Source organism: Vulpes lagopus, chromosome 13 (assembly GCF_018345385.1).
Source record: "Vulpes lagopus strain Blue_001 chromosome 13, ASM1834538v1, whole genome shotgun sequence".
NCBI classification, from domain to species: domain Eukaryota; kingdom Metazoa; phylum Chordata; class Mammalia; order Carnivora; family Canidae; genus Vulpes; species Vulpes lagopus.
Genome location: NC_054836.1, coordinates 2,715,751 through 2,731,371, shown reverse-complemented (window position 1 = coordinate 2,731,371; position 15,621 = coordinate 2,715,751).

The window sequence follows — 15,621 nt, the reverse complement described above, 5'->3', positions numbered from 1 at the left end:
TAATGGATTATAATTTCTGTTTTTATTTCATTTTTGCCTGGTGTTATTTAGGATAGTGTTGTGAGGTTTTGTTTTGTGAATCCTGATTTCCTTTTAATGAAGAATAAATTTATTAATATTTATGTTGCTATATTAATAAAGAGCTAACTTTGTTTTGAAAGAGTGAAATTATCTGTGAAGTGGTCTTATCTGAAGTTATGTGCAAGCATTACCTAGAGTTCCTTCTTACAAGATCCTCCCCAAACCATCAACTAGTGGTGTCTATACTAATTACTGACAGCATGGATTTTGCATACTAATACCAATAATTTACTGAAATTGTGATTTCTATATAATGGCCTACTTGCTCATGTAAAAGGCAAGAAAGAGCTTTAAAATTTTTTATTGCATCCAAACTCCTCGGATAATATGGAACTTAAAATGATCATCTAATAATTAGGAAAACTCATTATCAAAATTTATGAACTCAGGAGGAATTTGAAAACTGAATGTGGACTTTGTCACAGAATTTTTGGCATTGGCAATCATTTTCCTTTAGACTTGAAAAAGTAATTTTAAAAACCTTTATTTTTATAATTGCAAATGTGATTTATGTACATAAATAAAATAAAAATTATCTGTAACTATCACTCAGAAAAAAACACTGTTAACATTTTGTTCTATTTTCTTTTGAGACTGTTTCTGTACATTGCTCTTTCTTTTTAATAGAATTAGGATCATATTCTTTTACATCTTGGTTTTGTGTCTTCACTATTACTTGTGAGAATATCCCTATGAAATAGGAAGTGGAAACGATTGGGAATTAATATATTTCCCTGTTAGCAGTATAAAGATTGGGTCTTCCTCCTGTGGTTTCTACTTCTCAGACTGCTTGGTTTTCCAGCCTGGCCCTTGAAGACTCTCTTGGTAATCTTCCACGTAATTTCTTTATTTTTTAAACTAGATCTATCACTTGCATTCAAGAACTCTGACTGATACGTGTGCTTTGTTTTATTTGGTTGATAGTATTATCAGAATTCTTGTGCTAAAAGCAATATCATGCATGTGTGTACAGGCATAGGTGTGTGTACGTGCCACACACACACACACATACATCCATATACGTTTGGGGAATATTGTCTACTTTATTAGCCTCTCTGGGGGTTCACAGACCACATTCTTATACTAAAGCCTCTGAGAAGTTCTACATTAAAGAAAAAGGTTGGGGACGCCTGGTGGCTCAGTGGTTGAGTGTCTGCCTTGGGCTCACCGTGTGATCCTGGATCCTTGGATCAAATCCCACATCAGGCTCTCTGTAGGGAGCCTGCTTCTCCTCTGCCTGTGTCTTTGACTCTCTCTGTTTCTCATAAATAAATAAATCTTTAAAAAAATAAAGAAAAAGGTTTGCTTAAAACTATTTCTAACATTTCATTCTAGAATACATTTTTTTCATAGGACTCTTAATATTTTTTAATATTAATATATTATTAATATATTTTTTTGGCATTTTAAAAAAGGTTATTTATTTGAGAGAGAGAGAAGGGGAGAGAGAGTGAGAGAGAGAGAGAGAGAGAGAGAGAGAGAGCATGAGCTGGGGGAGGGGTAGAGGGAGAAGAAGACTCCCAGTTGAGCGGCGAGCCTGACGTGGGGCTCGATCCCAGGACCCCAGGATCATGACCCAAGCTGAAGGCAGACACTTAACTGACTGAGACACCCACGTGCCTCAGGCCATTAATATATTTTTATAAGATCTCAGGTTTTTATTTATTAGTGTAGCAATATTTTGATAGACCTTTCACTTGGCTTCCACATAGCAGTAATAATTGAATTATTAGTATGGATAGTAGAACTCTTAGTTGAGTTAGCATATAGAACAAGTTTATTTTCTGGTGCTGCCTTTTATTGTTGTGTACCTATGAGGTAGTCCCAGCCAGGCCTGAGTATCTGATCTCAAGATTACCCTCAGATCCAGGTAAGAGAGGCCTTTGCTTTGGGCTCCATGCTTTACAGGGCTCTGCTCTGGCCTTTGTTCAGATACTCTTATCTTGCCAGGACAAAGAGTCTGGGGGAACTAAGGGAATATGCCCACCTGGACCCTGAGTCCTCTTCTGTAGACTGCATTCTGGGTGCTTGTAATCCAAAAGTCTCAATCCACACAGCCTCACCCTCTGAAGCCTCTTCAGGTCCATCCATTATGCCATCAGTTAAACACCTGTGGGCCCAAAAAGTAACCAAACGGTGGCACTTGCAAGGATGTCGACACAGCTTGGTTCTGCAGGCTAGAGAGTCCACAGGGGTGCATATGAGGCCCCTCACAGTGTGGAATGCAGCTGAGGGTGTGGGACAGGGACCAGTTATGGCTAGGCCACCATGCTCCAGCATGGGACTCTGAGGAATCCAAAAATTCTTAACTTAAATATGATCTTCTAGGTGATTATGAAGATATATGTGTCAGCATAGAGCAATAGGATTCATTCAATAATTTGTTGATTTGTTTTTTGACTTTGAAAATATTTGGATGTCTGAGACAGAAGTCTCCATTTTACTCTTGCCTGGCTCCTGCAAATATTAGGGGTCAGATTGGTGCTTGGAGGGCTAGGAGCAAAAGTTGAAATCCTGGGGGCAGTAGCACATTGGGACCTCAGAGAGAAGTGGCCATAGAGTGCCACTAGGGTGACAGAACCCTGAGTGCCATGATATTCAGCTTGATGTGGCCCTAAAACTTGGCATGAAGCACTGGAGCCTTCTGTCTTTGAATAAACCACAGACTGGGCAGTGAGTATCTCAGTAGTGAGCATAGGACACAATGGGGTAAGGTCTAGATGCTCTTACTCTGAGTCTTAAGCACTCCAGAAGCCTCCAACAGCCTTGACTAAACATGATTCCCCCCCCCCCCCCGCCTTCCTGGTGAGTGGGAAGTTCAGAATCAGATTGAATTTTACTTAGAAATTAAGGTAATAGCACATTTCTTATACCTGAGTGTGGTGGTGGGAGAGACACACTAACACAATTGTAATAAGTGAAAAATGGTGCAAAAAGAAGCACAAAATTCCTTGGAAAAAGAAACAGAGGGGCCTCTCTTGGTCTGGCAGTTAATGTTAAGTTCTTGGAAGAGGGACGCCGGAGTGGCTCAGCAGTTGAGTGTCTGCCTTTGGCTCAGGTCGTGATCCCAGGGTCCTGGGATCCACTCCACATCGGGCTCCCTTCGGAGAGCCTGCTTCTCCCTCTGTCTATGTCTCTGCCTCTCATGAATAAGTAAATAAATAAAATCTTTTTAAAAAGGTTCTTGGAAGAAGTAACATTTAGCTGAGAAGTGGACAATGAGAGTTTTCATAGAGGGACAGGATGCAAGGGAGGAAAAGAGAAAGGACACTGCAAACAGGAAAGGCCATATGGGGAGGTTGGATGTGGGAGAAAACATGATGGATTAGAACTGAATGGAGGTCTGTGTGGTGGAAGCATTGGAAGCAAGATGAACAGTGTGGCCAGATAAGACTAGGGAGGAATGCAGAGGCCTTATACATACACGGGGCCTGTAAACCAAGCCATAAGCTTCTTCACAAAAACAACCAGATGACTGTTTTTACCTTCAATGAGCTCATGGTCTCGTGGAGAAAAAAAAGAAATCCATTAAGAAAATTATTAAACACAAAGAAGTAACTGCTACACTAAAGATATGCTTACTATTTTTTTTTAAAAAAAGATTTTATTCATGAGAGACACACACAGAGAAAGAGAGAGGCAGAGACACAGGCAGAGGGAGAAGCAGGCTCCATGCAGGTGGCCTGATGTGGGACTCCATCCGGGTCTCCAGGATCACGCCCTGGGCTGAAGGCAGCGCTAAACCGCTGAGCCACCGGGGCTGCCCAGATATGCTTACTAATATCTGGGATTAAGGAAAAGGAGCACTTAAATATTGCTGAGGGAATCAGAAAAGGGCTTGTTTTCAAGGACCTAAGTGCTAGAATTGAGCCAGAAGGGTTCGATGGGAGTTTCCCGATGAACAAAGGGATGGGGAAAGAAAAAGAGAAGGGGAATGGCAAGGGCAAAGACTTGGGGGGACAGAAATTATGTGCTGTGGATGGAATTAGGGTTATGTCTTTTTACATTGCTTGGATGTTCTCCTCTGGTGATGGCAGGTATTTACAGACTTACCAGTAGGGACATGACATGATTAGAAAGGGCAATGTGAAGGATAGGTTTGAGGGACATGTAACTGGTGCTGGAGGACATAGTAAAAATTCATTGCCAAAATATAGGTGAGAGGTGGAACTCCTGAAAGAGAGAATTGGTAGTAGGGGAGGGGAGAAGATGAGGAGAAGAGATGATTTGGGGATGTAAGGAACCAACAGATTTTCCCAGATCTTTGTGCCTTACTCATCTCATTTTGACTTCAGACAACCAGGAAATTAAACATAGGCCATTCTGTGAAAGAGAGAAATCTGATGACCCCATTCGCAGTCATGTATCAATGACTGATAACATTTAGATGTCCATTCTCAGAGGACTTTGGATTTAAAAGAATATGCCTGCAATGGGCAATAAGTATGTTGAATGATGGGATTTCAGATGCTTTGGATCTTGCTAGAGAGGTAATTATTGGATGGGGGAAGAAAAAAATCTTACTGCTTATCTTATATCAGTGGCTCTCAACTGGGCCAATTTTGCCCACCCAGCAGACATTTAGTAGTACCTGGAGATATCCATGGTTGTCACAACTTGGGGTGAGAGTGCTGGGGGTTAAAGATGAGGGATGCTGCTAAACATCCCTTAATGCACAGGACATCCCTCCCACCTCCCAACAAAAAATTATCAAGCCCAATAGGCAATATTGCTGAAGTTGAGAAACCCTGCCATAACTCATTACAGTGCTGGCTCTATATTAAGACTTGTCCTATATCTAAGAATAACATAATTATTAGGTTGAACAATTATGACTTGAGGGACAAAACCACAAAACGACTTCTATTATTGTCAGCTCTCCCTTTACAAAGGTTCTGCGGGGCTTGTTCTTGTTCTGGCCTTTGGATAAGAACTTGGGACAGCCGTCATGAATTTTCTGTTCACTGTTATACAATCAACACGGTCCTCTTTTCATTTTAAACCACAAAGTACATTCTCAATTCAGTAACTAAAGCGTTTAGTCCCTTGTAATAATCAGTGATCCAAGCGTGATTTAAAGTTGAGCCCCCCCCAACCCCTTCTCCTAGCTAGCCCAGCCTCTGGGGCTGGAGCAGGAGGCAGGAAGGGTGAGGGAGCCAGGAAAGCTCATAATGAATAGAGAGTGTCTGGAGCTGGTGTGGAATTTCCTGGGCCTCGCAGGTGTTTACAGTTGATTCTTTGGATATTTGTAGGGGCCTCTCACCTAGAATTCCCTTCTGTGAGTCATGCACTCTCCCCTCACACAGAGCTTCTTGAAAAGCCATCCTTGATGAAGAACCAGAGTTTTTGGGTGTGTGAAAGAAAGAGAAAGGGAACAATAGCTTCCAATTATTTCCAATCTGCTGAGGGCTGACAGTTTTGAAAATATACAATAAAAATGAATTGCTAGTAAAATAAAATGAAAGAAAAAAGACATATAAAATGAAAATAAAAAGACATAGAAAAATATAAACGCACATTTTAAATGACCACATTCTGCAGACGTTGAGTTACTCTGTCAAACTGCTATCCAATTTTCTAAAAGCTGACTTTCGATTTCTGTACTTTTGCAACATTGGAGGCCAGTAGCAAGCAGTCTGAGGATCAGCACCAGTTCTCCGGCGGCAGAGCACTGATGGAGCTCACTGCTCGCTTTTTCCCCAGTTGCCTGAGAGATGGCGTCATTTGGCTTCTCTGCTCTGACGCATGGCTGCTCCTCACACCACCTGCGTATCATTCCTCTCTCACTCACATCGCCCATGTCACTTGGTCAGCGGGCACATTAAGGCATCCTTTGCTCCGGCATGTCCCGGAGTACAGATCGCCGTGCTCCGAGCTCCGGGGCGGCCTCTTCTGGCTCCCCCTCCCAGCTGCTAGCCAGCAAGTGCTCTTCGGGTGTGGCCAGCAGAATGCCCCCCTGCCCCCCTGCCCCCCTGGCTGAGACGTCCACGCCGGTCCTCAGAATTCATGAATGTGACTTTACATGGCAAAAAGGTTTGGGCAAAAGGGACCTTGAGGTCACCATCTGAGCCGAAACCAAGAGTCAGACGCCTAACGGACTGTGCCACCCAGGCACCCCTAAATTCAGCTTTTGAAATGGAGAGATTATTTTGGATTCTCAAGGTGGGCCCAGTGTAATTATAGGGGTCCTCAAAAGTGAAAGAGGAGGCGGAAAAGCAAGATGTGATGACAGAAGCAGCAGTTGGAGTAACGCCACAGTGTGTGAGCAGCCTCTGGAAGCTGGAAAAAGAAGGAAATTGATTCTCTTCTAGAGCCTCCAGAAGGCCGAGCCCCATTGACATCTTGATTTTAGTCTACCGAGACTTCTTACCTCCAGAAAAGTAAGATAATATATTTGCGCCATTTTAATTCACTAAATTTGTAATAATTTATTACAGTAGCAGTGGAAACTAATACAAGCAAGAGTCAGGCCCCAGCTCACTGTAGCCCAAACTTGGGTGCTATGTTCAATGTTCAAAGTACCTCCACTTTGACTTGCCTTAGTTCAGATTTCAGTTTCAGTTTTAAACAGCACGGGGCTTGGCTGCTTGGTGGAACTCCCCCTTGAAGCAGTTTCATTGCTTATTTGTGAAAGAAAGAAAGAAACAAAACCCAAAATTATAGTCTCAACTTTGATGGCAGGGCTTAGTGACCAGTTTATCATTTTTGTGCTGAATGAAAAATATTCCCCAAATTATTATTATTTTTTTAATAATTTTTTTATTTATGATAGTCATCACAGAGAGAGAGAGAAAAAGAGGCAGAGACACAGGCAGAGGGAGAAGCAGGCTCCATGCACCGGGAGCCTGACGTGGGATTCGATCCCGGGTCTCCAGGATCGCGCCCTGGGTCAAAGGCAGGCGCCAAACCGCTGCGCCACCCAGGGATCCCTATTCCCCAAATTATAAACCTTAAATTTGCAATTTTACTTCCATGGCACTCTTTAACTGCATTAATTGTTTCTAACTAAGAGGGTATGAAATTAGCAATTTATTTGATTGCTTCGATAATTTTCTCTTATACATTCAGTCAGAGTATAAAGTGCTTTGTAGAAATCAGATTTCTTGCAAATAATATAATTAACTCTCCTTTGTAGGCTTTTGACCATAGTATTGCAGAAATCTGAAAATGATGTTTCTTAGGATAAAACAGCACAAAATAGCGCTTGCTACTGTTTTACTTACCCAACTTTTCACTATTCTATATGGTTATTTATCATTGTGCATAATAAATCAAACCCAAGGGCATAATTCTGATCTTCTAAAAGCACTTTGGCTATTACATGATTCTGTTTTTTAAGTCAGTAGGAATTCTGTATTTAATAACGGTGGCCTGAGTTTCAGAACAGTGAAGCTAAGACTTCAAGTTCTCAGCCCTCAGAAAAGTTCCTATTCATGCTTTGTAATTTAGATATTTGCTGACTATTTAGGATGTAAGATGGTGCATTAAATTCAATAGAATGTCAGAAATTATTTCTCTTGATTAATTGCCCAGGAAATATCTCTGGGTAATTGGGCAATTATCCTCTTAAATATCACTATTTCTTGGAGCTGCCCATATCAGCACTATATAAGATATATAAAATCAAGAAACCAAAGGAAGAAATAGATGTGTAACTTGAGAAAATCCATTATGAAAGACCTGATCTTCTGGCTGATGCAAAAGCTTTAGAATAATCAAACAGTTGAAAAATGTCATGCTTTCTTTAAAATTTTTTCTTTTAGTGCTATGGGTTTTCATGTAAGTTGAAAAGATGATAAAGGAACTAGGGATCCCTGGGTGGCGCAGTGGTTTGGCGCCTGCCTTTGGCCCAGGGCGCGATCCTGGAGACCTGGGATCGAATCCCACATTGGGCTCCCGGCGCATGGAGCCTGCTTCTCCCTCTGCCTGTGTCTCTGCCTCTCTCTCTCTGTGACTATCATAAAAAAAGAAACTTCCCCTTGTGGGTTTAAAAAAAAAAAAAAAGATGATAAAGGAACTAAAAAGAGGAGAAATAGTTTGCTTTTGAGCTGTCAATGTTCTGGGGCCCCCATCAAAGAAACTCACTTCGTTTTGATTGAACACGTTAATAGAAATGAATGAAGAAAATTGAAATGAAAATGGAAAGAGAGTGTGGTTTGATAGGATAAGCAAAAGATTGGGATGTGGATCTGATATCTAATAGTTTTGGTCACGGACACTAATTTTATCTTTTGATACTGACTTCTTGGTTATGAATAAAATGAGATCTGTGGGACTCGTTTAACTCTGTGTTCTTGGAAAATGTAAGTTAATAAAAGCAAAATGCTTACAATATATTCAGGCATTGAAAGTCTGGCTACATTATATATTATGGCTAAAAATGGAAAGAAGGCTAATGTTGACAGTTGGAAAAGACAAACTGAATCCTAGAATTTATAATTCGGGGTACTATTTGTACTTCTATTTTCAAGACTAATCTTTTACTTGTTTTAGATAAGAGTTTTTCCTTTAATGATTTAGAAGCTTGTAGTTGACAGTATATTTAAATATCTACTCATAAATTAGAATTTTGCATCCTTTTATTGCAGAATTGCAAACCATCAATACTTCTCTAGTCTGTGACCAGAAATCACATTTTAAGTCATCCTTTAAATTAAAAAAAAAAGCTCTCTTTCTTATTAGATAAATTAACATAACTAATTAAGGCCCATTCTTATTTTCAGCAATGTGCATTGGTATTACTCTTTAAATTTCAGTCTATATTGAACTTATTCCCATTTTAGCTGTATGACAGAAAAGAGAGGATTTTATTTATTTTATTTTGTATTTTATATTTAATTTAATTAGCATATGGTGTCTCATTAGTTTCAGAGGTAATTTAATGATTCATCAGTTGCATATAACACCCAGGGCTCATGACATCACATGCCCTCCTTTTTTTTTTAATTTTTATTTATTTATTTATGATAGTCACAGAGAGAGAGAGAGGCGCAGAGACACAGGCAGAGGGAGAAGCAGGCTCCATGCACTGGGAGCCCGACGTGGGATTCGATCCCGGGTCTCCAGGATCGCGCCCTGGGCCAAAGGCAAGCGCCAAACTGCTGCGCCACTCAGGGATCCCACATGCCCTCCTTAATGCTCATCGCCCAGTTACCCCATTCCCTACTGCCTCCCCTCCAGCAATTCTCAGTTTGTTGCCTATACCTAAGAGTCTCTTATGCTTTGTCTCCCTCTCTGTTTTCATCTTATTTTTCCTTTCTTTCCCCTATGTTTATCTGTTTCTTAAATTCCACATATGAATGAAATCATCTGGTATTTGACTTTCTCTGACTTATTTCTCTTAGCATAGTATTCTCTAATTCCATCCATTCATTGCAAATGGCAAGATTTCATTCTTTTTGATGTTTGAGTAATATTCTATTGTGTATATATACCACATTTTCTTTATCCATCTTTATCCATCTCTATCCTATCTTTCGATGGATATCTGGGCTCTTTCCATAGTTTGGTGGTTGTGGACATTGCTGCTATAAACATTGGGGTGCAGGTGCTGCTTCGAATCACTATCATTGTATCCTTTGGATAAATACATAGTAGTGCAATTGCTGGGTCATAGGGTAGCTCTATTTTTAACCTTTTGAGGAACCTCTATACTGTTTGCCAAAGTGGCTGCACCAGTTTGCATCCCCACTGACAGTGTAAGAGGGTTCACCTTTCTCCTCATCCTCACCAACATCTGTTGTTTCCTGAGTTGTTTATTTCAGCCATTCTGACCTGTGTGAGGTGGTATCTCATTGTGGTTTTGATTCGTATTCCTCTGATGCTGAGTGACGTTGGACATTTTTAGAAAAGAGAATTTTAAAGATAATTGTCCCTTATGTGTAAAAGTGATTCCTGAAATGACAGCCGAATCCACCCTTTTCAGAGATTACGTAAGGTCAGAGGGGTTAAACTGTGGTACTTCCTGAAGTCAGGATTGTTCCTTACCATAGTTCATCCATTTCTGGATGAGTTTTTGTCTGTTTTACATTTGACAACCTGACTCTGGTGGCACTGGTGATGTAGTGTCATTGGCTTTGAGCACATATAAGCTCACTGTTTTTTATACAGTCCTCTTGTTAATCCAGTGATGTACATTGTTGAGTTTAATTTTAACAAAAGACATTTAAAACTGTCTTCAAAAACCCTTTCCTTTGTAGTATTGCAAAGCCCATAGGTCTGTTTGAAGTCGAGGATATGCAAGGATAGGGTTTGCTACAGTTGTCGAGGGACACGATGTGAAATTTAGAAGGAGGAGGAGAGGTAAAGTATGATTCTCATGCTTAGAGAACTTGGTAATCCAGGATAAGAACAAGTATACCTCACCCAAATGCAGGGCCGCAGTTTGTGTTTCCAGTGGAGGCTGACTCTACCAGATTGCTTGTGCTTGAATAAGAGAATGTGGTAGTCTGTACAACCTCTGCTTGCAAACTTTTAAGGTTTTGTGAAAGTTGGCTTCTAAGCCATGCTGCAGCAGGACGCACGGTGCAGACAGGTTCTGTGAAGTCCTAGAGAGGTGCGCGTGACTGGGGAGGAATGGAATGTGATCCGCCTGTTGCCTCACATACTGGTCAGATGTGGACCTTGCAAGACTCCTTTGGGAACAGCTTTTGGGACTCTGAGGGGGCTGAGGATGAGGGGTTGTTCTATCCCTCCCAGGCACCAAATAATTCCCTCGTTACAATTCGGAAGGCAATACATTTCATGCCAAAGTACATGATCCACGTGTTAATGGGTTGGATACTTATAAGAAATAATTATTTCTAATACTTAAAGAAAAATGTAAGTCCAGGCTTGATGGAAGAACTATATTGGAAAGCTCATGCTGTTACATGAGACAATTTAGTCTATAATAAGAAACTTAACAGAGTTTAAAAGAAAAGATAGAATTGTCTTAAAATATGTCTTGTCTGGAAGAAAGATCAGGTTGCTCAGAAGGTGACCAGCTTCCTCAGGGCTCAGGAATAGGCCTAACCAGTACACTCTCAATTCTTCAAGAGATTTTTTTTGGTTAAGACAATAATTTTGCTGGTCAAGAAAAATTCTTCAAAGACATTACTCTATGATTCAGCATTGCAAAGCTACATACAAAGAAAGGCACAGAAACAGAGCAATAGGTCATGCATTTGATATTAGGGAATTGGGTATTTATTGCTAGAGAGACAACTGGAATTCTTATTTTTATACAAAGTAAAATCAAATGCTCTCAAGTACCTAAGAAAGAAAGATACATAAGAAAGCAAGCAGATGAAGCTGTGGTATGTTTCTTCTTTTGAAACGTGCAAAAGGACTACCTGTTGTAAGCCAAGAAAAACCCCTGAAGGCAGAAGAATTTGTTACATCCCCTGGGCTAGGTGACAGAATTTTAAGGCAATAGGAGAAGCTACTGGGATTAATCAAGCCTGGTGCAGGTCTGTCATTAAGGCACCAAACATGAATTTATTAGCTATTTTATGTTACCTTTCAGTAGAAATTCATTAAGTTCCAGTATCTTGTGGCTTTACTGAAGGAGAAAATTAAAGTATGAGTTAAGTCAAAGTGGTTAGTAAATGCTAGTAAAACCCAGGTGTTTCTTAACCTGTCTCAAAATTATTCTCATGGCAAAGGTGCTAGAAAAAGATTAAGATCAGGTGAGCACAGGTTTATACCACAGGGTCACTGTCCCTAGGTATAAAAATAATTCCTTCAATGAGTTTAAATTAAAATTCTAAATAGTAAGAAAGCAATGTTATTTATTTTTTTTAGTAGCATATAAAATAGTGGCATTTTAGGTTCCATGAAACACGTTACTTTTTCTGGAATCCTGTGTCTAGCATAGCATTAGGCACCCTACGAGTGCCCAGTAGGAGGTACCTGGCTGGCCAGAAGGATGAATGGTGCAGTGGACCCTGGAACTGATCATATTTCATGGTGCTCAGGTGGGTTAGCTGTGGCTCTACGGACTCTCATTAAGTTTCGAATATGCTCCAGTTATTCCACATACTCACCAAAAGGTTTGTATGCCTCATGGGAGGAGACTTAGTTATGCAGAAGGAAGGAGAGACAATAGCTCTGAATGTGAAATGTTTTTCTGTTCTAGCACTGGCCTTGGGATGTGGTATCGTGGAGGACGTTACAACCAGTGGCTTTAGAGTCAGGCAAGTACAGCTGGTACCACTGACTTGATGTATGGCTGTGACAGAGTTACTAAGTAGTTTCATGAAGAAAATGCTAATCATCAAGGCAAGTCGCATACAATGGGGTCATGTGCTTAGCACAGCATCCGGCACATAGAGAGTGCCCAGTGAATGCTATTATGAGTGATGAAGACAGAAGGAATTATTGTTTCCCTCCTCTGAATTATGGGAGGGGAAAATGGATGGGAAATAATGTGAATACTTGTGATGAGCACCAGGTGTTGTATGGACGTGTTGAATCACTAAATTGTACAGCTGAAACTAATATTATGCTGTATGTTAGCTAACCAGGATTTAAATAAAAACAACAACAAAACCCAAAAATGAACAAACAAAAGAAGAAAATTATGTGAAAAAATTTTAGCCACCAGAACAGCTAAAACTATAAAAACCGGTAACACCAAAGGTTGGTGAGTACATGGAACAAGCAGAACTGTCTTACATTCATTTTTGCTAGAGGTATAAAGTGGTAGAATTACTTTGGAAAAAAGTCTGGCAGTTTCTCATAAAATTAAACATTGCATCTATCCAGTGACCCACCTAGAAATTTTACTTTTAGTTATCTAGCTAAGAGAAATTAACATGTCTAGCCCAAAACTTGGATAAGTATATTCATACCAGCTTTATTCATGATAGTTAAATATTGGAAATATCTGAGATGTTCTCAAGAGAAGAATGGACAAACTGTGATATGTAACATACAACATACAATGGATACTACTTGGCAGTAAGAAGGAATAGACTTCTAGTACTCATGAAGACATGCATGAATCTCAAAAAGACTATACTGAGTAAAGAAGAACACATAAAGCATGGAAGAACACATAAAGCATGATTCCATTTTGGAGAAGTTTTAGAATAGGCAAAACTGATCTGAAAAAAATCAGTACAGTGGTTGCCTTTGGTATGGGGGCTAGGTACTGACTACAGGGAAGCCTAAGGGTGCTTTCTGGGCTGATGAGAGTGTCCTAGACCATGATAGGGGTTTGGGCTAGACAGGGGTGTGGATTTGTTAATATACTATAAGTGAATTAAAATTTGTGTATTTCACTGTATGAAGGCTTTATACCAAAAAGTGAAAAGAACTATAAACAAATATGAGCTCTAGCTGATGGTATGCAGGCTGATGTGTTTAAGAGTGAAGTATAGTAATGTGTGCAATTTTGACATGCATCAGACATAAGACATTGATGGATGGGTAGAGGGATGGAGAGATGGATCAGAATGCTATAATGCAAATGTAGTTAAAACACCCATTGTCAGATTTAGGTGGGAGTATACAGTATATGGTGTACAATTATTTCAGCTGTTCTGTCTGTTTGAAAAGTTTCATAACAAAATGACAGGAAAACATGGCATATATACACTTGCATAGTGGTCATGTTCCCTCTTTCTGGAGTAGGGAGGTCAGGCATTCATCTTCCAGTTAGAACTGGTACAACTTTAGCTTTCTTTCTCACAAAGTGCTATTCTACTTGCAGTTCTTTGTTTTCAGGTTGTTGGTTTTTTAAAAAAATATTTTATTTATTTATTTGTGGGAGGGGAAGAGCGTGAGCAGGGAGAGGAGCAAAGGGAGAGGGAGAAACAGACTCCCCGCTGAACAGGGAGCCCAATGTGGCACACCATCCCAGGACCCTGGGATCATGCCCTGAGCAGACACTTAACCAAATGTGCCACCCAGGTGCCCGTTTTCAGAGTTTGATTTCTGGATATTTCCTGTGCACTCTGTAGCATTTGAATGCTCTGGATGTGTTGGCCTCTTAACTTCTCAGCTGTTACTGATGGCAGCTCCTTGGGCCACTCAAATTCCTGTTCTCAGTTGATCTCACCTGTCTCCTGAATTCTCTCAGCACTGCCCTGCATGCTGGTTCTGCTTCCACAGCCCCCAGACATCACCTAAGAGGGCAGATGGAGAGAAGAACCCACTACTCCCTGGCTGCTTGGTCTACCCAATGCTACTTCATAATCAATATGTGTAGTGTGTGCTTGATGGTGTTATACACAGTAGCATCTCTTCTTTTACTCTAGGAATTGGAGTCCCACAAGGAAGGGGCTGTTATATTGGTGTTGTGTTGTGTTGTGTTGTGTAAGGGACACCCATATTCTTCCACTAACTCGCCTTGCAGCTCTGGATCATTTATACTCTAGGTGTCGGCTCTACATCTGTAAGATGAGGGATTGGATAGAGACCATGCAGAGACTGCTTCAACACTAAAATTCTGAGTCCGAGTGGTCAGACCAATGCCTAGGTTTAAACCTTGCCCTACTGCTTATTAATTATGTGACCTTAGGCAAGTTACTTATATTTTGTGAAGTCTTAGTTTTCTTATCTGCAAAGTAGGAATAATAGTAGCAATAATTATTTATCTCTCAGAAATTTCCTTAAGGATTGAATTAAATAAAGCATGGAAAGACCTTGCACAGGTCCAGGCACACAGTAAGTACTCTAATGTCAGCACCTACTGCTGCCACCACTCTGCTACTGCTCCTATTCTTCCTCCCCCTCCTCCTCCCACTCAGGAAGACAGGAAAGCTACCACCGAAACAGCTGCAAAAGTCACCCAGAGCCTTCATGTTTCTTTTTCTGTCTCAGAGAGAACTTTACTGTTATATTTTTTTCTGTTTGAATAAAGTTAACTTAAATATTTTCTCTCTGATTTATGTTTGGTAGATATATGTTTGCAGAAACTTTACGGGGTGTGCTCCCTTATTGTTCAGCCATATTGATTTTTCATAAAGGATATCATATTAAAAAAATATCCATTTTAATTCCACATTCTCTTCATAATCTTTCATCCTCTAAAGGCAAAAATCTTCATATTCTTTCTTCTGCAAATCATAAGGGCTAAACTGAAAAGTCAATTCTTCCTAAGAAAGGAGAAAAAGAAGTGTTATTAAGAAGTAAAGAATGGTCTGAGGATGGCACGAGGAGATCAGTGGAACCATTGGAGATATTCTTAGTTTCTAACTAAAAACAAAACCAACACCTCAGGCTGCTGCTGCTGAACATCTACCCCCATTGGAATCAGTCAGCAGAAATATAGGCAAGAACCCATCAGCCTCAGCTCTTGGGATCTCTGCCTTTTACTTTTCACTCTTAAAACAACAACAGCCACTGAGAATATCAATCCAGTTGGATGAATGCAATTAAAAAATAATTCTAGCATAAGACATGAGCTACTTTTAGCTATCCAATGTTCTATACTATTTAGAAGCATTTGACTAGAACTTTTAGAAGTCAGAGAGTACAACTTTTAACCCAAAAGGTGACTTATATTTATAACATAAATAATAAATTTTCCAGAATGGTGGGAATGTAGACTCC